This window comes from Aphelocoma coerulescens, chromosome 12 (genome assembly GCF_041296385.1).
Source record: "Aphelocoma coerulescens isolate FSJ_1873_10779 chromosome 12, UR_Acoe_1.0, whole genome shotgun sequence".
Taxonomy (NCBI): Eukaryota; Metazoa; Chordata; class Aves; order Passeriformes; family Corvidae; genus Aphelocoma; species Aphelocoma coerulescens.
In genome coordinates this window covers 22051559-22078196 of record NC_091026.1, presented here as the reverse complement: position 1 = coordinate 22078196, position 26638 = coordinate 22051559, and positions in this window count along the sequence as shown.

Genomic DNA, 26638 nt, shown 5'->3' with positions numbered 1-26638 from the left:
AGAACCTCCTAGAAACAAGGCTCCATTGTGACACCGTGGGGAATCATGGAATCAAGGAGCCCATTGTGACACAGCCAGGCCGCATGGAACCAATGGTCCATGGTTACACTGCGGATTCAAGAAGAGCACGGTGACACCACGCAACATCATGGAACCATAGGTCCATTGTGACACAGCGGGGCCTCATGGAAACAAGGGGACCATTGTGGCAAAGCAGGGCCTAATGGAAGCATGGAGAGCATTGTGACATTGTGGGGAATCATGGAAGCATGGAGAGCATTGTGACACTAAGGAAACTCCTGGAACCAAGATGACCACTGGCACATAATGGAACCTCATGGAACCAAGCCTCCATGATGACTTTGGAGGGCCTCAGGGACCACAGGACCCATTGTGACACAGCAGGACCTGGTGGAACCAAGGAGCCTTTGTGATACTCCAGATCCACATGGAAGCCAGGGTGCACTGAGACACAGCGGGGCCTTGTTGGAACCAAAGACACCTCTGCAAAAAGCAGGCTAGCTCATAGAAGCAAGGAGTCCATTGTTACAACATCAAACCTATGGAACCAAGGGACCATTGTGACACTGCGGGGCCTCATGGAACCAATTGTCCATGATGACAGTGCGGATCAAAGGAGACCATGGTGACACTGCGGAACCCGATGGAACCAAGGAGCCATTGTGACACAGTGGGGCCTCATGAAATCAAGGAGACCATTGTGACCCAGGTGTTGCATGTGAAGGCAAGGAGCCATTGTGACACTTTGGGCTTCTTCCCTTGAGCTCTGCAGCTGGCTGTCCCAGCCCAGCGCACCATGTGCCACCTGCTCTCCTCAGGGCTCTGCCTGCACACAGCCCCAGGAGAAGTTTTCCTGTTTGGAAGGAAAGAATGGAAAAGCCGGAGCAGGTTTCCCAAACAACAAACCCCACTCAGGAGCCACATGCTCAGTACAGGCTGCCGGGAACGATGTCCCCTTTCTACAAGGGTCAGGGTGAGCAGGAATGAATGATCTCTGGGAGCAGAATTCTCGGAGTCTTTCCACTGAATTCTCTGTCCCTGTGTCTTGGGGTGACTTTATCATGTGTATCCCCTATTGCTGCTCTATGCCCAGAAGTGAACTTTGTGCATTTCTGTGCCTTTCAACTGAGCCTGAGAGGGGGGAGAGGAAAAAAAACCGGACAAACTTCTCAGAGCGTTTGTTCAAGGACACACATACACACTCCTCTGCATCCTGCTTGCAGCAAGAGCAGAGGAAGCAACTTTGTTTCTTTTTAGCCAGTTTTCAGCTCCTTTTCTCTGGGGGGAGATGGAGAGTTGAACTTTGTTTTCCTGGGACTTTGGGGGTTTTTTTCCCTTCTTCTCTTCTTGACTCTTTCAACATCAGACCACATTGGGAGAATTTTCTCCCGAGGTGGGGGCCCTGAATGTGGGCCCATGAGCCAGCTGCAAGGAGGAGGAGAGAGACTACACCTCCAGAAGTGTTGGGGTTCCTCCCCCCTGCCATGAGGTCATGGGAGAGGGGACCCTGGGGTAGAGGCATGGCCTGGGCACGGGGTCTCCCTGCTCCCTGCTCACATGTGCCCTAATCCTGTTCAGCACTGCTTATTTTGTGTTGCCCTGTGCCAGGAGGGCCCTGGTTGTGCCGTGACTGCTCAGTTCTTTGGCAGTGCCCCGCCCATGTGGCTGGAGAAGAAAGAGCTCTGAAACTTCTCTCAAGAATCGCTCCCTGTTTCTTTGCACGGGCCTCGCTGTCTATGGATGTTTCAGGAGACCTCACCGAAACACGGAAGGACTCTCAAATTATCCCAGCTTTCTCTGCACAGCGAGAGCTTTTAATATTTAGCATTGTTCTCCTTTTCCTGGGTGTTTGTTAAAAAAATGGTTTTTATCTCTTTCACTTTCTTCCCAGGAAAATTCTTTTTTCCCGAAGCTGGTGGGGGAGGGCTGGGTGTAACCTGCCTTCTATCAGAGGATATTTTCCTCCACATTTGTCCAAACCGGCACAGCCTGTCCTTTCCTGGGTCTCTGTTGCAGATGGAAGCTGCTGGTGCCATTGTCAGCTTGAAGCCCTCTTTTGATGCAAGCAGATGTTGCCAGGTGTGTTCAGCAGCTGTTGCTCAATGCTTATGCCAAGCTATTGTGTTCCTCATGGAACCAAGGAGCCATTGTGACACTGCAGGGGCTGATGGCATCAAGGAGGCAATTGTGACAGTACAGAACCTCCTAGAAACAAGGCTCCATTGTGACACCGTGGGGAATCATGGAATCAAGGAGCCCATTGTGACACGGCCAGGCCGCATGGAACCAATGGTCCATGGTTACACTGCGGATTCAAGAAGAGCACGGTGACACCACGCAACATCATGGAACCATAGGTCCATTGTGACACAGCGGGGCCTCATGGAAACAAGGGGACCATTGTGGCAAAGCAGGGCCTAATGGAAGCATGGAGAGCATTGTGACATTGTGGGGAATCATGGAAGCATGGAGAGCATTGTGACACTAAGGAAACTCCTGGAACCAAGATGACCACTGGCACATAATGGAACCTCATGGAACCAAGCCTCCATGATGACTTTGGAGGGCCTCAGGGACCACAGGACCCATTGTGACACAGCAGGACCTGGTGGAACCAAGGAGCCTTTGTGATACTCCAGATCCACATGGAAGCCAGGGTGCACTGAGACACAGCGGGGCCTTGTTGGAACCAAAGACACCTCTGCAAAAAGCAGGCTAGCTCATAGAAGCAAGGAGTCCATTGTTACAACATCAAACCTATGGAAGCAAGGGACCATTGTGACACTGCGGGGCCTCATGGAACCAATTGTCCATGATGACAGTGCGGATCAAAGGAGACCATGGTGACACTGCGGAACCTGATGGAACCAAGGAGCCATTGTGACACAGTGGGGCCTCATGGAATCAAGGAGACCATTGTGACCCAGGTGTTGCATGTGAAGGCAAGGAGCCATTGTGACACTTTGGGCTTCTTCCCTTGAGCTCTGCAGCTGGCTGTCCCAGCCCAGCGCACCATGTGCCACCTGCTCTCCTCAGGGCTCTGCCTGCACACAGCCCCAGGAGAAGTTTTCCTGTTTGGAAGGAAAGAATGGAAAAGCCGGAGCAGGTTTCCCAAACAACAAACCCCACTCAGGAGCCACATGCTCAGTACAGGCTGCCGGGAACGATGTCCCCTTTCTACAAGGGTCAGGGTGAGCAGGAATGAATGATCTCTGGGAGCAGAATTCTCAGAGTCTTTCCACTGAATTCTCTGTCCCTGTGTCTTGGGGTGACTTTATCATGTGTATCCCCTATTGCTGCTCTATGCCCAGAAGTGAACTTTGTGCATTTCTGTGCCTTTCAACTGAGCCTGAGAGGGGGGAGAGGAAAAAAAACCGGACAACCTTCTCAGAGCGTTTGTTCAAGGACACACATACACACTCCTCTGCATCCTGCTTGCAGCAAGAGCAGAGGAAGCAACTTTGTTTCTTTTTAGCCAGTTTTCAGCTCCTTTTCTCTGGGGGGAGATGGAGAGTTGAACTTTGCTTTCCTGGGACTTTGGGGGTTTTTTTCCCTTCTTCTCTTCTTGACTCTTTCAACATCAGACCACATTGGGAGAATTTTCTCCCGAGGTGGGGGCCCTGAATGTGGGCCCATGAGCCAGCTGCAAGGAGGAGGAGAGAGACTACACCTCCAGAAGTGTTGGGGTTCCTCCCCCCTGCCATGAGGTCATGGGAGAGGGGACCCTGGGGTAGAGGCATGGCCTGGGCACGGGGTCTCCCTGCTCCCTGCTCACATGTGCCCTAATCCTGTTCAGCACTGCTTATTTTGTGTTGCCCTGTGCCAGGAGGGCCCTGGTTGTGCCGTGACTGCTCAGTTCTTTGGCAGTGCCCCGCCCATGTGGCTGGAGAAGAAAGAGCTCTGAAACTTCTCTCATGAATGGCTCCCTATTTCTTTGCACGGGCCTCGCTGTCTATGGATGTTTCAGGAGACCCCACCGAAACACGGAAGGACTCTCAAATTATCCCAGCTTTCTCTGCACAGCGAGAGCTTTTAATATTTAGCATTGTTCTCCTTTTCCTGGGTGTTTGTTAAAAAAATGGTTTTTATCTCTTTCACTTTCTTCCCAGGAAAATTCTTTTTTCCCGAAGCTGGTGGGGGAGGGCTGGGTGTAACCTGCCTTCTATCAGAGGATATTTTCCTCCACATTTGTCCAAACCGGCACAGCCTGTCCTTTCCTGGGTCTCTGTTGCAGATGGAAGCTGCTGGTGCCATTGTCAGCTTGAAGCCCTCTTTTGATGCAAGCAGATGTTGCCAGGTGTGTTCAGCAGCTGTTGCTCAATGCTTATGCCAAGCTATTGTGTTCCTCATGGAACCAAGGAGCCATTGTGACACTGCAGGGGCTGATGGCATCAAGGAGGCAATTGTGACAGTACAGAACCTCCTAGAAACAAGGCTCCATTGTGACACCGTGGGGAATCATGGAATCACGGAGCCCATTGTGACACGGCCAGGCCGCATGGAACCAATGGTCCATGGTTACACTGCGGATTCAAGAAGAGCACGGTGACACCACGCAACATCCTGGAACCATAGGTCCATTGTGACACAGCGGGGCCTCATGGAAACAAGGGGACCATTGTGGCAAAGCAGGGCCTAATGGAAGCATGGAGAGCATTGTGACATTGTGGGGAATCATGGAAGCATGGAGAGCATTGTGACACTAAGGAAACTCCTGGAACCAAGATGACCACTGGCACATAATGGAACCTCATGGAACCAAGCCTCCATGATGACTTTGGAGGGCCTCAGGGACCACAGGACCCATTGTGACACAGCAGGACCTGGTGGAACCAAGGAGCCTTTGTGATACTCCAGATCCACATGGAAGCCAGGGTGCACTGAGACACAGCGGGGCCTTGTTGGAACCAAAGACACCTCTGCAAAAAGCAGGCTAGCTCATAGAAGCAAGGAGTCCATTGTTACAACATCAAACCTATGGAAGCAAGGGACCATTGTGACACTGCGGGGCCTCATGGAACCAATTGTCCATGATGACAATGCGGATCAAAAGAGACCATGGTGACACTGCGGAACCCGATGGAACCAAGGAGCCATTGTGACACAGTGGGGCCTCATGGAATCAAGGAGACCATTGTGACCCAGGTGTTGCATGTGAAGGCAAGGAGCCATTGTGACACTTTGGGCTTCTTCCCTTGAGCTCTGCAGCTGGCTGTCCCAGCCCAGCGCACCATGTGCCACCTGCTCTCCTCAGGGCTCTGCCTGCACACAGCCCCAGGAGAAGTTTTCCTGTTTGGAAGGAAAGAATGGAAAAGCCGGAGCAGGTTTCCCAAACAACAAACCCCACTCAGGAGCCACATGCTCAGTACAGGCTGCCGGGAACGATGTCCCCTTTCTACAAGGGTCAGGGTGAGCAGGAATGAATGATCTCTGGGAGCAGAATTCTCGGAGTCTTTCCACTGAATTCTCTGTCCCTGTGTCTTGGGGTGACTTTATCATGTGTATCCCCTATTGCTGCTCTATGCCCAGAAGTGAACTTTGTGCATTTCTGTGCCTTTCAACTGAGCCTGAGAGGGGGGAGAGGAAAAAAACCGGACAAACTTCTCAGAGCGTTTGTTCAAGGACACACATACACACTCCTCTGCATCCTGCTTGCAGCAAGAGTGGAGGAAGCAACTTTGTTTCTTTTTAGCCAGTTTTCAGCTCCTTTTCTCTGGGGGGAGATGGAGAGTTGAACTTTGCTTTCCTGGGACTTTGGGGGTTTTTTTCCCTTCTTCTCTTCTTGACTCTTTCAACATCAGACCACATTGGGAGAATTTTCTCCCGAGGTGGGGGCCCTGAATGTGGGCCCATGAGCCAGCTGCAAGGAGGAGGAGAGAGACTACACCTCCAGAAGTGTTGGGGTTCCTCCCCCCTGCCATGAGGTCATGGGAGAGGGGACCCTGGGGTAGAGGCATGGCCTGGGCACGGGGTCTCCCTGCTCCCTGCTCACATGTGCCCTAATCCTGTTCAGCACTGCTTATTTTGTGTTGCCCTGTGCCAGGAGGGCCCTGGTTGTGCCGTGACTGCTCAGTTCTTTGGCAGTGCCCCGCCCTTGTGGCTGGAGAAGAAAGAGCTCTGAAACTTCTCTCAAGAATCGCTCCCTATTTCTTTGCACGGGCCTCGCTGTCTATGGATGTTTCAGGAGACCCCACCGAAACACGGAAGGACTCTCAAATTATCCCAGCTTTCTCTGCACAGCGAGAGCTTTTAATATTTAGCATTGTTCTCCTTTTCCTGGGTGTTTGTTAAAAAAATGGTTTTTATCTCTTTCACTTTCTTCCCAGGAAAATTCTTTTTTCCCGAAGCTGGTGGGGGAGGGCTGGGTGTAACCTGCCTTCTATCAGAGGATATTTTCCTCCACATTTGTCCAAACCGGCACAGCCTGTCCTTTCCTGGGTCTCTGTTGCAGATGGAAGCTGCTGGTGCCATTGTCAGCTTGAAGCCCTCTTTTGATGCAAGCAGATGTTGCCAGGTGTGTTCAGCAGCTGTTGCTCAATGCTTATGCCAAGCTATTGTGTTCCTCATGGAACCAAGGAGCCATTGTGACACTGCAGGGGCTGATGGCATCAAGGAGGCAATTGTGACAGTACAGAACCTCCTAGAAACAAGGCTCCATTGTGACACCGTGGGGAATCATGGAATCAAGGAGCCCATTGTGACACAGCCAGGCCGCATGGAACCAATGGTCCATGGTTACACTGCGGATTCAAGAAGAGCACGGTGACACCACGCAACATCATGGAACCATAGGTCCATTGTGACACAGCGGGGCCTCATGGAAACAAGGGGACCATTGTGGCAAAGCAGGGCCTAATGGAAGCATGGAGAGCATTGTGACATTGTGGGGAATCATGGAAGCATGGAGAGCATTGTGACACTAAGGAAACTCCTGGAACCAAGATGACCACTGGCACATAATGGAACCTCATGGAACCAAGCCTCCATGATGACTTTGGAGGGCCTCAGGGACCACAGGACCCATTGTGACACAGCAGGACCTGGTGGAACCAAGGAGCCTTTGTGATACTCCAGATCCACATGGAAGCCAGGGTGCACTGAGACACAGCGGGGCCTTGTTGGAACCAAAGACACCTCTGCAAAAAGCAGGCTAGCTCATAGAAGCAAGGAGTCCATTGTTACAACATCAAACCTATGGAACCAAGGGACCATTGTGACACTGCGGGGCCTCATGGAACCAATTGTCCATGATGACAGTGCGGATCAAAGGAGACCATGGTGACACTGCGGAACCCGATGGAACCAAGGAGCCATTGTGACACAGTGGGGCCTCATGAAATCAAGGAGACCATTGTGACCCAGGTGTTGCATGTGAAGGCAAGGAGCCATTGTGACACTTTGGGCTTCTTCCCTTGAGCTCTGCAGCTGGCTGTCCCAGCCCAGCGCACCATGTGCCACCTGCTCTCCTCAGGGCTCTGCCTGCACACAGCCCCAGGAGAAGTTTTCCTGTTTGGAAGGAAAGAATGGAAAAGCCGGAGCAGGTTTCCCAAACAACAAACCCCACTCAGGAGCCACATGCTCAGTACAGGCTGCCGGGAACGATGTCCCCTTTCTACAAGGGTCAGGGTGAGCAGGAATGAATGATCTCTGGGAGCAGAATTCTCGGAGTCTTTCCACTGAATTCTCTGTCCCTGTGTCTTGGGGTGACTTTATCATGTGTATCCCCTATTGCTGCTCTATGCCCAGAAGTGAACTTTGTGCATTTCTGTGCCTTTCAACTGAGCCTGAGAGGGGGGAGAGGAAAAAAAACCGGACAAACTTCTCAGAGCGTTTGTTCAAGGACACACATACACACTCCTCTGCATCCTGCTTGCAGCAAGAGCAGAGGAAGCAACTTTGTTTCTTTTTAGCCAGTTTTCAGCTCCTTTTCTCTGGGGGGAGATGGAGAGTTGAACTTTGTTTTCCTGGGACTTTGGGGGTTTTTTTCCCTTCTTCTCTTCTTGACTCTTTCAACATCAGACCACATTGGGAGAATTTTCTCCCGAGGTGGGGGCCCTGAATGTGGGCCCATGAGCCAGCTGCAAGGAGGAGGAGAGAGACTACACCTCCAGAAGTGTTGGGGTTCCTCCCCCCTGCCATGAGGTCATGGGAGAGGGGACCCTGGGGTAGAGGCATGGCCTGGGCACGGGGTCTCCCTGCTCCCTGCTCACATGTGCCCTAATCCTGTTCAGCACTGCTTATTTTGTGTTGCCCTGTGCCAGGAGGGCCCTGGTTGTGCCGTGACTGCTCAGTTCTTTGGCAGTGCCCCGCCCATGTGGCTGGAGAAGAAAGAGCTCTGAAACTTCTCTCAAGAATCGCTCCCTGTTTCTTTGCACGGGCCTCGCTGTCTATGGATGTTTCAGGAGACCTCACCGAAACACGGAAGGACTCTCAAATTATCCCAGCTTTCTCTGCACAGCGAGAGCTTTTAATATTTAGCATTGTTCTCCTTTTCCTGGGTGTTTGTTAAAAAAATGGTTTTTATCTCTTTCACTTTCTTCCCAGGAAAATTCTTTTTTCCCGAAGCTGGTGGGGGAGGGCTGGGTGTAACCTGCCTTCTATCAGAGGATATTTTCCTCCACATTTGTCCAAACCGGCACAGCCTGTCCTTTCCTGGGTCTCTGTTGCAGATGGAAGCTGCTGGTGCCATTGTCAGCTTGAAGCCCTCTTTTGATGCAAGCAGATGTTGCCAGGTGTGTTCAGCAGCTGTTGCTCAATGCTTATGCCAAGCTATTGTGTTCCTCATGGAACCAAGGAGCCATTGTGACACTGCAGGGGCTGATGGCATCAAGGAGGCAATTGTGACAGTACAGAACCTCCTAGAAACAAGGCTCCATTGTGACACCGTGGGGAATCATGGAATCAAGGAGCCCATTGTGACACGGCCAGGCCGCATGGAACCAATGGTCCATGGTTACACTGCGGATTCAAGAAGAGCACGGTGACACCACGCAACATCATGGAACCATAGGTCCATTGTGACACAGCGGGGCCTCATGGAAACAAGGGGACCATTGTGGCAAAGCAGGGCCTAATGGAAGCATGGAGAGCATTGTGACATTGTGGGGAATCATGGAAGCATGGAGAGCATTGTGACACTAAGGAAACTCCTGGAACCAAGATGACCACTGGCACATAATGGAACCTCATGGAACCAAGCCTCCATGATGACTTTGGAGGGCCTCAGGGACCACAGGACCCATTGTGACACAGCAGGACCTGGTGGAACCAAGGAGCCTTTGTGATACTCCAGATCCACATGGAAGCCAGGGTGCACTGAGACACAGCGGGGCCTTGTTGGAACCAAAGACACCTCTGCAAAAAGCAGGCTAGCTCATAGAAGCAAGGAGTCCATTGTTACAACATCAAACCTATGGAAGCAAGGGACCATTGTGACACTGCGGGGCCTCATGGAACCAATTGTCCATGATGACAATGCGGATCAAAAGAGACCATGGTGACACTGCGGAACCCGATGGAACCAAGGAGCCATTGTGACACAGTGGGGCCTCATGAAATCAAGGAGACCATTGTGACCCAGGTGTTGCATGTGAAGGCAAGGAGCCATTGTGACACTTTGGGCTTCTTCCCTTGAGCTCTGCAGCTGGCTGTCCCAGCCCAGCGCACCATGTGCCACCTGCTCTCCTCAGGGCTCTGCCTGCACACAGCCCCAGGAGAAGTTTTCCTGTTTGGAAGGAAAGAATGGAAAAGCCGGAGCAGGTTTCCCAAACAACAAACCCCACTCAGGAGCCACATGCTCAGTACAGGCTGCCGGGAACGATGTCCCCTTTCTACAAGGGTCAGGGTGAGCAGGAATGAATGATCTCTGGGAGCAGAATTCTCGGAGTCTTTCCACTGAATTCTCTGTCCCTGTGTCTTGGGGTGACTTTATCATGTGTATCCCCTATTGCTGCTCTATGCCCAGAAGTGAACTTTGTGCATTTCTGTGCCTTTCAACTGAGCCTGAGAGGGGGGAGAGGAAAAAAAACCGGACAAACTTCTCAGAGCGTTTGTTCAAGGACACACATACACACTCCTCTGCATCCTGCTTGCAGCAAGAGCAGAGGAAGCAACTTTGTTTCTTTTTAGCCAGTTTTCAGCTCCTTTTCTCTGGGGGGAGATGGAGAGTTGAACTTTGCTTTCCTGGGACTTTGGGGGTTTTTTTCCCTTCTTCTCTTCTTGACTCTTTCAACATCAGACCACATTGGGAGAATTTTCTCCCGAGGTGGGGGCCCTGAATGTGGGCCCATGAGCCAGCTGCAAGGAGGAGGAGAGAGACTACACCTCCGGAAGTGTTGGGGTTCCTCCCCCCTGCCATGAGGTCATGGGAGAGGGGACCCTGGGGTAGAGGCATGGCCTGGGCACGGGGTCTCCCTGCTCCCTGCTCACATGTGCCCTAATCCTGTTCAGCACTGCTTATTTTGTGTTGCCCTGTGCCAGGAGGGCCCTGGTTGTGCCGTGACTGCTCAGTTCTTTGGCAGTGCCCCGCCCTTGTGGCTGGAGAAGAAAGAGCTCTGAAACTTCTCTCAAGAATCGCTCCCTATTTCTTTGCACGGGCCTCGCTGTCTATGGATGTTTCAGGAGACCCCACCGAAACACGGAAGGACTCTCAAATTATCCCAGCTTTCTCTGCACAGCGAGAGCTTTTAATATTTAGCATTGTTCTCCTTTTCCTGGGTGTTTGTTAAAAAAATGGTTTTTATCTCTTTCACTTTCTTCCCAGGAAAATTCTTTTTTCCCGAAGCTGGTGGGGGAGGGCTGGGTGTAACCTGCCTTCTATCAGAGGATATTTTCCTCCACATTTGTCCAAACCGGCACAGCCTGTCCTTTCCTGGGTCTCTGTTGCAGATGGAAGCTGCTGGTGCCATTGTCAGCTTGAAGCCCTCTTTTGATGCAAGCAGATGTTGCCAGGTGTGTTCAGCAGCTGTTGCTCAATGCTTATGCCAAGCTATTGTGTTCCTCATGGAACCAAGGAGCCATTGTGACACTGCAGGGGCTGATGGCATCAAGGAGGCAATTGTGACAGTACAGAACCTCCTAGAAACAAGGCTCCATTGTGACACCGTGGGGAATCATGGAATCAAGGAGCCCATTGTGACACAGCCAGGCCGCATGGAACCAATGGTCCATGGTTACACTGCGGATTCAAGAAGAGCACGGTGACACCACGCAACATCATGGAACCATAGGTCCATTGTGACACAGCGGGGCCTCATGGAAACAAGGGGACCATTGTGGCAAAGCAGGGCCTAATGGAAGCATGGAGAGCATTGTGACATTGTGGGGAATCATGGAAGCATGGAGAGCATTGTGACACTAAGGAAACTCCTGGAACCAAGATGACCACTGGCACATAATGGAACCTCATGGAACCAAGCCTCCATGATGACTTTGGAGGGCCTCAGGGACCACAGGACCCATTGTGACACAGCAGGACCTGGTGGAACCAAGGAGCCTTTGTGATACTCCAGATCCACATGGAAGCCAGGGTGCACTGAGACACAGCGGGGCCTTGTTGGAACCAAAGACACCTCTGCAAAAAGCAGGCTAGCTCATAGAAGCAAGGAGTCCATTGTTACAACATCAAACCTATGGAACCAAGGGACCATTGTGACACTGCGGGGCCTCATGGAACCAATTGTCCATGATGACAGTGCGGATCAAAGGAGACCATGGTGACACTGCGGAACCCGATGGAACCAAGGAGCCATTGTGACACAGTGGGGCCTCATGAAATCAAGGAGACCATTGTGACCCAGGTGTTGCATGTGAAGGCAAGGAGCCATTGTGACACTTTGGGCTTCTTCCCTTGAGCTCTGCAGCTGGCTGTCCCAGCCCAGCGCACCATGTGCCACCTGCTCTCCTCAGGGCTCTGCCTGCACACAGCCCCAGGAGAAGTTTTCCTGTTTGGAAGGAAAGAATGGAAAAGCCGGAGCAGGTTTCCCAAACAACAAACCCCACTCAGGAGCCACATGCTCAGTACAGGCTGCCGGGAACGATGTCCCCTTTCTACAAGGGTCAGGGTGAGCAGGAATGAATGATCTCTGGGAGCAGAATTCTCGGAGTCTTTCCACTGAATTCTCTGTCCCTGTGTCTTGGGGTGACTTTATCATGTGTATCCCCTATTGCTGCTCTATGCCCAGAAGTGAACTTTGTGCATTTCTGTGCCTTTCAACTGAGCCTGAGAGGGGGGAGAGGAAAAAAAACCGGACAAACTTCTCAGAGCGTTTGTTCAAGGACACACATACACACTCCTCTGCATCCTGCTTGCAGCAAGAGCAGAGGAAGCAACTTTGTTTCTTTTTAGCCAGTTTTCAGCTCCTTTTCTCTGGGGGGAGATGGAGAGTTGAACTTTGTTTTCCTGGGACTTTGGGGGTTTTTTTCCCTTCTTCTCTTCTTGACTCTTTCAACATCAGACCACATTGGGAGAATTTTCTCCCGAGGTGGGGGCCCTGAATGTGGGCCCATGAGCCAGCTGCAAGGAGGAGGAGAGAGACTACACCTCCAGAAGTGTTGGGGTTCCTCCCCCCTGCCATGAGGTCATGGGAGAGGGGACCCTGGGGTAGAGGCATGGCCTGGGCACGGGGTCTCCCTGCTCCCTGCTCACATGTGCCCTAATCCTGTTCAGCACTGCTTATTTTGTGTTGCCCTGTGCCAGGAGGGCCCTGGTTGTGCCGTGACTGCTCAGTTCTTTGGCAGTGCCCCGCCCTTGTGGCTGGAGAAGAAAGAGCTCTGAAACTTCTCTCAAGAATCGCTCCCTATTTCTTTGCACGGGCCTCGCTGTCTATGGATGTTTCAGGAGACCCCACCGAAACACGGAAGGACTCTCAAATTATCCCAGCTTTCTCTGCACAGCGAGAGCTTTTAATATTTAGCATTGTTCTCCTTTTCCTGGGTGTTTGTTAAAAAAATGGTTTTTATCTCTTTCACTTTCTTCCCAGGAAAATTCTTTTTTCCCGAAGCTGGTGGGGGAGGGCTGGGTGTAACCTGCCTTCTATCAGAGGATATTTTCCTCCACATTTGTCCAAACCGGCACAGCCTGTCCTTTCCTGGGTCTCTGTTGCAGATGGAAGCTGCTGGTGCCATTGTCAGCTTGAAGCCCTCTTTTGATGCAAGCAGATGTTGCCAGGTGTGTTCAGCAGCTGTTGCTCAATGCTTATGCCAAGCTATTGTGTTCCTCATGGAACCAAGGAGCCATTGTGACACTGCAGGGGCTGATGGCATCAAGGAGGCAATTGTGACAGTACAGAACCTCCTAGAAACAAGGCTCCATTGTGACACCGTGGGGAATCATGGAATCAAGGAGCCCATTGTGACACAGCCAGGCCGCATGGAACCAATGGTCCATGGTTACACTGCGGATTCAAGAAGAGCACGGTGACACCACGCAACATCATGGAACCATAGGTCCATTGTGACACAGCGGGGCCTCATGGAAACAAGGGGACCATTGTGGCAAAGCAGGGCCTAATGGAAGCATGGAGAGCATTGTGACATTGTGGGGAATCATGGAAGCATGGAGAGCATTGTGACACTAAGGAAACTCCTGGAACCAAGATGACCACTGGCACATAATGGAACCTCATGGAACCAAGCCTCCATGATGACTTTGGAGGGCCTCAGGGACCACAGGACCCATTGTGACACAGCAGGACCTGGTGGAACCAAGGAGCCTTTGTGATACTCCAGATCCACATGGAAGCCAGGGTGCACTGAGACACAGCGGGGCCTTGTTGGAACCAAAGACACCTCTGCAAAAAGCAGGCTAGCTCATAGAAGCAAGGAGTCCATTGTTACAACATCAAACCTATGGAACCAAGGGACCATTGTGACACTGCGGGGCCTCATGGAACCAATTGTCCATGATGACAGTGCGGATCAAAGGAGACCATGGTGACACTGCGGAACCCGATGGAACCAAGGAGCCATTGTGACACAGTGGGGCCTCATGAAATCAAGGAGACCATTGTGACCCAGGTGTTGCATGTGAAGGCAAGGAGCCATTGTGACACTTTGGGCTTCTTCCCTTGAGCTCTGCAGCTGGCTGTCCCAGCCCAGCGCACCATGTGCCACCTGCTCTCCTCAGGGCTCTGCCTGCACACAGCCCCAGGAGAAGTTTTCCTGTTTGGAAGGAAAGAATGGAAAAGCCGGAGCAGGTTTCCCAAACAACAAACCCCACTCAGGAGCCACATGCTCAGTACAGGCTGCCGGAAACGATGTCCCCTTTCTACAAGGGTCAGGGTGAGCAGGAATGAATGATCTCTGGGAGCAGAATTCTCGGAGTCTTTCCACTGAATTCTCTGTCCCTGTGTCTTGGGGTGACTTTATCATGTGTATCCCCTATTGCTGCTCTATGCCCAGAAGTGAACTTTGTGCATTTCTGTGCCTTTCAACTGAGCCTGAGAGGGGGGAGAGGAAAAAAAACCGGACAAACTTCTCAGAGCGTTTGTTCAAGGACACACATACACACTCCTCTGCATCCTGCTTGCAGCAAGAGCAGAGGAAGCAACTTTGTTTCTTTTTAGCCAGTTTTCAGCTCCTTTTCTCTGGGGGGAGATGGAGAGTTGAACTTTGTTTTCCTGGGACTTTGGGGGTTTTTTTCCCTTCTTCTCTTCTTGACTCTTTCAACATCAGACCACATTGGGAGAATTTTCTCCCGAGGTGGGGGCCCTGAATGTGGGCCCATGAGCCAGCTGCAAGGAGGAGGAGAGAGACTACACCTCCGGAAGTGTTGGGGTTCCTCCCCCCTGCCATGAGGTCATGGGAGAGGGGACCCTGGGGTAGAGGCATGGCCTGGGCACGGGGTCTCCCTGCTCCCTGCTCACATGTGCCCTAATCCTGTTCAGCACTGCTTATTTTGTGTTGCCCTGTGCCAGGAGGGCCCTGGTTGTGCCGTGATTGCTCAGTTCTTTGGCAGTGCCCCGCCCATGTGGCTGGAGAAGAAAGAGCTCTGAAACTTCTCTCAAGAATCGCTCCCTATTTCTTTGCACGGGCCTCGCTGTCTATGGATGTTTCAGGAGACCCCACCGAAACACGGAAGGACTCTCAAATTATCCCAGCTTTCTCTGCACAGCGAGAGCTTTTAATATTTAGCATTGTTATCCTTTTCCTGGGTGTTTGTTAAAAAAATAGTTTTTATCTCTTTCACTTTCTTCCCAGGAAAATTCTTTTTTCCCGAAGCTGGTGGGGGAGGGCTGGGTGTAACCTGCCTTCTATCAGAGGATATTTTCATCCACATTTGTCCAAACCGGCACAGCCTGTCCTTTCCTGGGTCTCTGTTGCAGATGGAAGCTGCTGGTGCCATTGTCAGCTTGAAGCCCTCTTTTGATGCAAGCAGATGTTGCCAGGTGTGTTCAGCAGCTGTTGCTCAATGCTTATGCCAAGCTCTTGTGTTCCTCATGGAACCAAGGAGCCATTGTGACACTGCAGGGGCTGATGGCATCAAGGAGGCAATTGTGACAGTACAGAACCTCCTAGAAACAAGGCTCCATTGTGACACCGTGGGGAATCATGGAATCAAGGAGCCCATTGTGACACGGCCAGGCCGCATGGAACCAATGGTCCATGGTTACACTGCGGATTCAAGAAGAGCACGGTGACACCACGCAACATCATGGAACCATAGGTCCATTGTGACACAGCGGGGCCTCATGGAAACAAGGGGACCATTGTGGCAAAGCAGGGCCTAATGGAAGCATGGAGAGCATTGTGACATTGTGGGGAATCATGGAAGCATGGAGAGCATTGTGACACTAAGGAAACTCCTGGAACCAAGATGACCACTGGCACATAATGGAACCTCATGGAACCAAGCCTCCATGATGACTTTGGAGGGCCTCAGGGACCACAGGACCCATTGTGACACAGCAGGACCTGGTGGAACCAAGGAGCCTTTGTGATACTCCAGATCCACATGGAAGCCAGGGTGCACTGAGACACAGCGGGGCCTTGTTGGAACCAAAGACACCTCTGCAAAAAGCAGGCTAGCTCATAGAAGCAAGGAGTCCATTGTTACAACATCAAACCTATGGAAGCAAGGGACCATTGTGACACTGCGGGGCCTCATGGAACCAATTGTCCATGATGACAATGCGGATCAAAAGAGACCATGGTGACACTGCGGAACCCGATGGAACCAAGGAGCCATTGTGACACAGTGGGGCCTCATGAAATCAAGGAGACCATTGTGACCCAGGTGTTGCATGTGAAGGCAAGGAGCCATTGTGACACTTTGGGCTTCTTCCCTTGAGCTCTGCAGCTGGCTGTCCCAGCCCAGCGCACCATGTGCCACCTGCTCTCCTCAGGGCTCTGCCTGCACACAGCCCCAGGAGAAGTTTTCCTGTTTGGAAGGAAAGAATGGAAAAGCCGGAGCAGGTTTCCCAAACAACAAACCCCACTCAGGAGCCACATGCTCAGTACAGGCTGCCGGAAACGATGTCCCCTTTCTACAAGGGTCAGGGTGAGCAGGAATGAATGATCTCTGGGAGCAGAATTCTCGGAGTCTTTCCACTGAATTCTCTGTCCCTGTGTCTTGGGGTGACTTTATCATGTGTATCCCCTATTGCTGCTCTATGCCCAGAAGTGAACTTTGTGCATTTCTGTGCCTTTCAACTGAGCCTGAGAGGGGGGAGAGGAAAAAAAACCGGACAAACTTCTCAGAGCGTTTGTTCAAGGACACACATACACACTCCTCTGCATCCTGCTTGCAGCAAGAGCAGAGGAAGCAACTTTGTTTCTTTTTAGCCAGTTTTCAGCTCCTTTTCTCTGGGGGGAGATGGAGAGTTGAACTTTGTTTTCCTGGGACTTTGGGGGTTTTTTTCCCTTCTTCTCTTCTTGACTCTTTCAACATCAGACCACATTGGGAGAATTTTCTCCCGAGGTGGGGGCCCTGAATGTGGGCCCATGAGCCAGCTGCAAGGAGGAGGAGAGAGACTACACCTCCGGAAGTGTTGGGGTTCCTCCCCCCTGCCATGAGGTCATGGGAGAGGGGACCCTGGGGTAGAGGCATGGCCTGGGCACGGGGTCTCCCTGCTCCCTGCTCACATGTGCCCTAATCCTGTTCAGCACTGCTTATTTTGTGTTGCCCTGTGCCAGGAGGGCCCTGGTTGTGCCGTGATTGCTCAGTTCTTTGGCAGTGCCCCGCCCATGTGGCTGGAGAAGAAAGAGCTCTGAAACTTCTCTCAAGAATCGCTCCCTATTTCTTTGCACGGGCCTCGCTGTCTATGGATGTTTCAGGAGACCCCACCGAAACACGGAAGGACTCTCAAATTATCCCAGCTTTCTCTGCACAGCGAGAGCTTTTAATATTTAGCATTGTTATCCTTTTCCTGGGTGTTTGTTAAAAAAATAGTTTTTATCTCTTTCACTTTCTTCCCAGGAAAATTCTTTTTTCCCGAAGCTGGTGGGGGAGGGCTGGGTGTAACCTGCCTTCTATCAGAGGATATTTTCATCCACATTTGTCCAAACCGGCACAGCCTGTCCTTTCCTGGGTCTCTGTTGCAGATGGAAGCTGCTGGTGCCATTGTCAGCTTGAAGCCCTCTTTTGATGCAAGCAGATGTTGCCAGGTGTGTTCAGCAGCTGTTGCTCAATGCTTATGCCAAGCTCTTGTGTTCCTCATGGAACCAAGGAGCCATTGTGACACTGCAGGGGCTGATGGCATCAAGGAGGCAATTGTGACAGTACAGAACCTCCTAGAAACAAGGCTCCATTGTGACACCGTGGGGAATCATGGAATCAAGGAGCCCATTGTGACACGGCCAGGCCGCATGGAACCAATGGTCCATGGTTACACTGCGGATTCAAGAAGAGCACGGTGACACCACGCAACATCATGGAACCATAGGTCCATTGTGACACAGCGGGGCCTCATGGAAACAAGGGGACCATTGTGGCAAAGCAGGGCCTAATGGAAGCATGGAGAGCATTGTGACATTGTGGGGAATCATGGAAGCATGGAGAGCATTGTGACACTAAGGAAACTCCTGGAACCAAGATGACCACTGGCACATAATGGAACCTCATGGAACCAAGCCTCCATGATGACTTTGGAGGGCCTCAGGGACCACAGGACCCATTGTGACACAGCAGGACCTGGTGGAACCAAGGAGCCTTTGTGATACTCCAGATCCACATGGAAGCCAGGGTGCACTGAGACACAGCGGGGCCTTGTTGGAACCAAAGACACCTCTGCAAAAAGCAGGCTAGCTCATAGAAGCAAGGAGTCCATTGTTACAACATCAAACCTATGGAAGCAAGGGACCATTGTGACACTGCGGGGCCTCATGGAACCAATTGTCCATGATGACAATGCGGATCAAAAGAGACCATGGTGACACTGCGGAACCCGATGGAACCAAGGAGCCATTGTGACACAGTGGGGCCTCATGGAATCAAGGAGACCATTGTGACCCAGGTGTTGCATGTGAAGGCAAGGAGCCATTGTGACACTTTGGGCTTCTTCCCTTGAGCTCTGCAGCTGGCTGTCCCAGCCCAGCGCACCATGTGCCACCTGCTCTCCTCAGGGCTCTGCCTGCACACAGCCCCAGGAGAAGTTTTCCTGTTTGGAAGGAAAGAATGGAAAAGCCGGAGCAGGTTTCCCAAACAACAAACCCCACTCAGGAGCCACATGCTCAGTACAGGCTGCCGGGAACGATGTCCCCTTTCTACAAGGGTCAGGGTGAGCAGGAATGAATGATCTCTGGGAGCAGAATTCTCGGAGTCTTTCCACTGAATTCTCTGTCCCTGTGTCTTGGGGTGACTTTATCATGTGTATCCCCTATTGCTGCTCTATGCCCAGAAGTGAACTTTGTGCATTTCTGTGCCTTTCAACTGAGCCTGAGAGGGGGGAGAGGAAAAAAAACCGGACAAACTTCTCAGAGCGTTTGTTCAAGGACACACATACACACTCCTCTGCATCCTGCTTGCAGCAAGAGCAGAGGAAGCAACTTTGTTTCTTTTTAGCCAGTTTTCAGCTCCTTTTCTCTGGGGGGAGATGGAGAGTTGAACTTTGTTTTCCTGGGACTTTGGGGGTTTTTTTCCCTTCTTCTCTTCTTGACTCTTTCAACATCAGACCACATTGGGAGAATTTTCTCCCGAGGTGGGGGCCCTGAATGTTGGCCCATGAGCCAGCTGCAAGGAGGAGGAGAGAGACTACACCTCCAGAAGTGTTGGGGTTCCTCCCCCCTGCCATGAGGTCATGGGAGAGGGGACCCTGGGGTAGAGGCATGGCCTGGGCACGGGGTCTCCCTGCTCCCTGCTCACATGTGCCCTAATCCTGTTCAGCACTGCTTATTTTGTGTTGCCCTGTGCCAGGAGGGCCCTGGTTGTGCCGTGACTGCTCAGTTCTTTGGCAGTGCCCCGCCCATGTGGCTGGAGAAGAAAGAGCTCTGAAACTTCTCTCATGAATGGCTCCCTATTTCTTTGCACGGGCCTCGCTGTCTATGGATGTTTCAGGAGACCCCACCGAAACACGGAAGGACTCTCAAATTATCCCAGCTTTCTCTGCACAGCGAGAGCTTTTAATATTTAGCATTGTTCTCCTTTTCCTGGGTGTTTGTTAAAAAAATGGTTTTTATCTCTTTCACTTTCTTCCCAGGAAAATTCTTTTTTCCCGAAGCTGGTGGGGGAGGGCTGGGTGTAACCTGCCTTCTATCAGAGGATATTTTCCTCCACATTTGTCCAAACCGGCACAGCCTGTCCTTTCCTGGGTCACTGTTGCAGATGGAAGCTGCTGGTGCCATTGTCAGCTTGAAGCCCTCTTTTGATGCAAGCAGATGTTGCCAGGTGTGTTCAGCAGCTGTTGCTCAATGCTTATGCCAAGCTATTGTGTTCCTCATGGAACCAAGGAGCCATTGTGACACTGCAGGGGCTGATGGCATCAAGGAGGCAATTGTGACAGTACAGAACCTCCTAGAAACAAGGCTCCATTGTGACACCGTGGGGAATCATGGAATCACGGAGCCCATTGTGACACGGCCAGGCCGCATGGAACCAATGGTCCATGGTTACACGGCGGATTCAAGAAGAGCACGGTGACACCACGCAACATCCTGGAACCATAGGTCCATTGTGACACAGCGGGGCCTCATGGAAACAGGGGGACCATTGTGGCAAAGCAGGGCCTAATGGAAGCATGGAGAGCATTGTGACATTGTGGGGAATCATGGAAGCATGGAGAGCATTGTGACACTAAGGAAACTCCTGGAACCAAGATGACCACTGGCACATAATGGAACCTCATGGAACCAAGCCTCCATGATGACTTTGGAGGGCCTCGGGGACCACAGGACCCATTGTGACACAGCAGGACCTGGTGGAACCAAGGAGCCTTTGTGATACTCCAGATCCACATGGAAGCCAGAGTGCACTGAGACACAGCGGGGCCTTGTTGGAACCAAAGACACCTCTGCAAAAAGCAGGCTAGCTCATAGAAGCAAGGAGTCCATTGTTACAACATCAAACCTATGGAAGCAAGGGACCATTGTGACACTGCGGGGCCTCATGGAACCAATTGTCCATGATGACAGTGCGGATCAAAAGAGACCATGGTGACACTGCGGAACCCGATGGAACCAAGGAGCCATTGTGACCCAGTGGGGCCTCATGGAATCAAGGAGACCATTGTGACCCAGGTGTTGCATGTGAAGGCAAGGAGCCATTGTGACACTTTGGGCTTCTTCCCTTGAGCTCTGCAGCTGGCTGTCCCAGCCCAGCGCACCATGTGCCACCTGCTCTCCTCAGGGCTCTGCCTGCACACAGCCCCAGGAGAAGTTTTCCTGTTTGGAAGGAAAGAATGGAAAAGCCGGAGCAGGTTTCCTAAACAACAAACCCCACTCAGGAGCCACATGCTCAGTACAGGCTGCCGGGAACGATGTCCCCTTTCTACAAGGGTCAGGGTGAGCAGGAATGAATGATCTCTGGGAGCAGAATTCTCGGAGTCTTTCCACTGAATTCTCTGTCCCTGTGTCTTGGGGTGACTTTATCATGTGTATCCCCTATTGCTGCTCTATGCCCAGAAGTGAACTTTGTGTATTTCTGTGCCTTTCAACTGAGCCTGAGAGGGGGGAGAGGAAAAAAACCGGACAAACTTCTCAGAGCGTTTGTTCAAGGACACACATACACACTCCTCTGCATCCTGCTTGCAGCAAGAGCAGAGGAAGCAACTTTGTTTCTTTTTAGCCAGTTTTCAGCTCCTTTTCTCTGGGGGGAGATGGAGAGTTGAACTTTGTTTTCCTGGGACTTTGGGGGTTTTTTTCCCTTCTTCTCTTCTTGACTCTTTCAACATCAGACCACATTGGGAGAATTTTCTCCCGAAGTGGGGGCCCTGAATGTGGGCCCATGAGCCAGCTGCAAGGAGGAGGAGAGAGACTGCACCTACGGAAGTGTTGGGGTTCCTCCCCCCTGCCATGAGGTCATGGGAGAGGGGACCCTGGGGTAGAGGCATGGCCTGGGCACGGGGTCTCCCTGCTCCCTGCTCACATGTGCCCTAATCCTGTTCAGCACTGCTTATTTTGTGTTGCCCTGTGCCAGGAGGGCCCTGGTTGTGCCGTGATTGCTCAGTTCTTTGGCAGTGCCCCGCCCATGTGGCTGGAGAAGAAAGAGCTCTGAAACTTCTCTCAAGAATGGCTCCCTATTTCTTTGCACGGGCCTCGCTGTCTATGGATGTTTCAGGAGACCCCACCGAAACACGGAAGGACTCTCAAATTATCCCAGCTTTCTCTGCACAGCGAGAGCTTTTAATATTTAGCATTGTTATCCTTTTCCTGTGTGTTTGTTAAAAAATGGTTTTTATCTCTTTCACTTTCTTCCCAGGAAAGTTCTTTTTTCCAAAAACCTGGTGGGGGAGGGCTGGGTGTAACCTGCCTTCTATCAGAGGATATTTTCCTCCACATTTGTCCAAACCGGCACAGCCTGTCCTTTCCTGGGTCTCTGTTGCAGATGGAAGCTGCTGGTGCCATTGTCAGCTTGAAGCCCTCTTTTGATGCAAGCAGATGTTGCCAGGTGTGTTCAGCAGCTGTTGCTCAATGCTTATGCCAAGCTATTGTGTTCCTCATGGAACCAAGGAGCCATTGTGACACTGCAGGGGCTGATGGCATCAAGGAGGCAATTGTGACAGTACAGAACCTCCTAGAAACAAGGCTCCATTGTGACACCGTGGGGAATCATGGAATCAAGGAGCCCATTGTGACACGGCCAGGCCGCATGGAACCAATGGTCCATGGTTCCACTGCGGATTCAAGAAGAGCACGGTGACACCACGCAACATCATGGAACCATAGGTCCATTGTGACACAGCGGGGCCTCATGGAAACGAGGGGACCATTGTGGCAAAGCAGGGCCTAATGGAAGCATGGAGAGCATTGTGACATTGTGGGGAATCATGGAAGCATGGAGAGCATTGTGACACTAAGGAAACTCCTGGAACCAAGATGACCACTGGCACATAATGGAACCTCATGGAACCAAGCCTCCATGATGACTTTGGAGGGCCTCGGGGACCACAGGACCCATTGTGACACAGCAGGACCTGGTGGAACCAAGGAGCCTTTGTGATACTCCAGATCCACATGGAAGCCAGGGTGCACTGAGACACAGCGGGGCCTTGTTGGAACCAAAGACACCTCTGCAAAAAGCAGGCTAGCTTATAGAAGCAAGGAGTCCATTGTTACAACATCAAACCTATGGAAGCAAGGGACCATTGTGACACTGCGGGGCCTCATGGAACCAATTGTCCATGATGACAATGCGGATCAAAAGAGACCATGGTGACACTGCGGAACCCGATGGAACCAAGGAGCCATTGTGACACAGTGGGGCCTCATGGAATCAAGGAGACCATTGTGACCCAGGTGTTGCATGTGAAGGCAAGGAGCCATTGTGACACTTTGGGCTTCTTCCCTTGAGCTCTGCAGCTGGCTGTCCCAGCCCAGCGCACCATGTGCCACCTGCTCTCCTCAGGGCTCTGCCTGCACACAGCCCCAGGAGAAGTTTTCCTGTTTGGAAGGAAAGAATGGAAAAGCCGGAGCAGGTTTCCTAAACAACAAACCCCACTCAGGAGCCACATGCTCAGTACAGGCTGCCGGGAACGATGTCCCCTTTCTACAAGGGTCAGGGTGAGCAGAAATGAATGATCTCTGGGAGCAGAATTCTCGGAGTCTTTCCACTGAATTCTCTGTCCCTGTGTCTTGGGGTGACTTTATCATGTGTATCCCCTATTGCTGCTCTATGCCCAGAAGTGAACTTTGTGCATTTCTGTGCCTTTCAACTGAGCCTGAGAGGGGGGAGAGGAAAAAAAACCGGACAAACTTCTCAGAGCGTTTGTTCAAGGACACACATACACACTCCTCTGCATCCTGCTTGCAGCAAGAGCAGAGGAAGCAACTTTGTTTCTTTTTAGCCAGTTTTCAGCTCCTTTTCTCTGGGGGGAGATGGAGAGTTGAACTTTGTTTTCCTGGGACTTTGGGGGTTTTTTCCCTTCTTCTCTTCTTGACTCTTTCAACATCAGACCACATTGGGAGAATTTTCTACCGAGGTGGGGGCCCTGAATGTGGGCCCATGAGCCAGCTGCAAGGAGGAGGAGAGAGACTACACCTCCGGAAGTGTTGGGGTTCCTCCCCCCTGCCATGAGGTCATGGGAGAGGGGACCCTGGGGTAGAGGCATGGCCTGGGCACGGGGTCTCCCTGCTCCCTGCTGACATGTGCCCTAATCCTGTTCAGCACTGCTTATTTTGTGTTGCCCTGTGCCAGGAGGGCGCTGGTTGTGCTGTGATTGCTCAGTTCTTTGGCAGTGCCCCGCCCATGTGGCTGGAGAAGAAAGAGCTCTGAAACTTCTCTCATGAATGGCTCCCTATTTCTTTGCACGGGCCTCGCTGTCTATGGATGTTTCAGGAGACCCCACCGAAACACGGAAGGACTCTCAAATTATCCCAGCTTTCTCTGCACAGCGAGAGCTTTTAACATTTAGCATTGTTCTCCTTTTCCTGGGTGTTTGTTAAAAAAATAGATTTATCTCTTTCACTTTCTTCCCAGGAAAATTCTTTTTTCCCGAAGCTGGTGGGGGAGGGCTGGGTGTAACCTGCCTTCTATCAGAGGATATTTTCCTCCACATTTGTCCAAACCGGCACAGCCTGTCCTTTCCCTGGGTGTCTGTTGCAGATGGAAGCTGCTGGTGCCATTGTCAGCTTGAAGCCCTCTTTTGATGCAAGCAGATGTTGCCAGGTGTGTTCAGCAGCTGTTGCTCAATGCTTATGCCAAGCTATTGTGTTCCTCATGGAACCAAGGAGCCATTGTGACACTGCAGGGGCTGATGGCATCAAGGAGGCAATTGTGACAGTACAGAACCTCCTAGAAACAAGGCTCCATTGTGACACCGTGGGGAATCATGGAATCACGGAGCCCATTGTGACACGGCCAGGCCGCATGGAACCAATGGTCCATGGTTACTTGGCGGATTCAAGAAGAGCACGGTGACACCACGCAACATCCTGGAACCATAGGTCCATTGTGACACAGCGGGGCCTCATGGAAACAAGGGGACCATTGTGGCAAAGCAGGGCCTAATGGAAGCATGGAGAGCATTGTGACATTGTGGGGAATCATGGAAGCATGGAGAGCATTGTGACACTAAGGAAACTCCTGGAACCAAGATGACCACTGGCACATAATGGAACCTCATGGAACCAAGCCTCCATGATGACTTTGGAGGGCCTCGGGGACCACAGGACCCATTGTGACACAGCAGGACCTGGTGGAACCAAGGAGCCTTTGTGATACTCCAGATCCACATGGAAGCCAGGGTGCACTGAGACACAGCGGGGCCTTGTTGGAACCAAAGACACCTCTGCAAAAAGCAGGCTAGCTCATAGAAGCAAGGAGTCCATTGTTACAACATCAAACCTATGGAAGCAAGGGACCGTTGTGACACTGAGGGGCCTCATGGAACCAGTTGTCCATGATGACAGTGCAGATCAAAAGAGACCATGGTGACACTGCGGAACCCGATGGAACCAAGGAGCCATTGTGACACAGTGGGGCCTCATGGAATCAAGGAGACCATTGTGACCCAGGTGTTGCATGTGAAGGCAAGGAGCCATTGTGACACTTTGGGCTTCTTCCCTTGAGCTCTGCAGCTGGCTGTCCCAGCCCAGCGCACCATGTGCCACCTGCTCTCCTCAGGGCTCTGCCTGCACACAGCCCCAGGAGAAGTTTTCCTGTTTGGAAGGAAAGAATGGAAAAGCCGGAGCAGGTTTCCTAAACAACAAACCCCACTCAGGAGCCACATGCTCAGTACAGGCTGCCGGGAACGATGTCCCCTTTCTGCAAGGGTCAGGGTGAGCAGGAATGAATGATCTCTGGGAGCAGAATTCTCGGAGTCTTTCCACTGAATTCTCTGTCCCTGTGTCTTGGGGTGACTTTATCATGTGTATCCCCTATTGCTGCTCTATGCCCAGAAGTGAACTTTGTGTATTTCTGTGCCTTTCAACTGAGCCTGAGAGGGGGGAGAGGAAAAAAACCGGACAAACTTCTCAGAGCGTTTGTTCAAGGACACACATACACACTCCTCTGCATCCTGCTTGCAGCAAGAGCAGAGGAAGCAACTTTGTTTCTTTTTAGCCAGTTTTCAGCTCCTTTTCTCTGGGGGGAGATGGAGAGTTGAACTTTGTTTTCCTGGGACTTTGGGGGTTTTTTTCCCTTCTTCTCTTCTTGACTCTTTCAACATCAGACCACATTGGGAGAATTTTCTCCCGAAGTGGGGGCCCTGAATGTGGGCCCATGAGCCAGCTGCAAGGAGGAGGAGAGAGACTGCACCTACGGAAGTGTTGGGGTTCCTCCCCCCTGCCATGAGGTCATGGGAGAGGGGACCCTGGGGTAGAGGCATGGCCTGGGCACGGGGTCTCCCTGCTCCCTGCTCACATGTGCCCTAATCCTGTTCAGCACTGCTTATTTTGTGTTGCCCTGTGCCAGGAGGGCCCTGGTTGTGCCGTGATTGCTCAGTTCTTTGGCAGTGCCCCGCCCATGTGGCTGGAGAAGAAAGAGCTCTGAAACTTCTCTCAAGAATGGCTCCCTATTTCTTTGCACGGGCCTCGCTGTCTATGGATGTTTCAGGAGACCCCACCGAAACACGGAAGGACTCTCAAATTATCCCAGCTTTCTCTGCACAGCGAGAGCTTTTAATATTTAGCATTGTTCTCCTTTTCCTGGGTGTTTGTTAAAAAAATGGTTTTTATCTCTTTCACTTTCTTCCCAGGAAAGTTCTTTTTTCCAAAAACCTGGTGGGGGAGGGCTGGGTGTAACCTGCCTTCTATCAGAGGATATTTTCCTCCACATTTGTCCAAACCGGCACAGCCTGTCCTTTCCTGGGTCTCTGTTGCAGATGGAAGCTGCTGGTGCCATTGTCAGCTTGAAGCCCTCTTTTGATGCAAGCAGATGTTGCCAGGTGTGTTCAGCAGCTGTTGCTCAATGCTTATGCCAAGCTATTGTGTTCCTCATGGAACCAAGGAGCCATTGTGACACTGCAGGGGCTGATGGCATCAAGGAGGCAATTGTGACAGTACAGAACCTCCTAGAAACAAGGCTCCA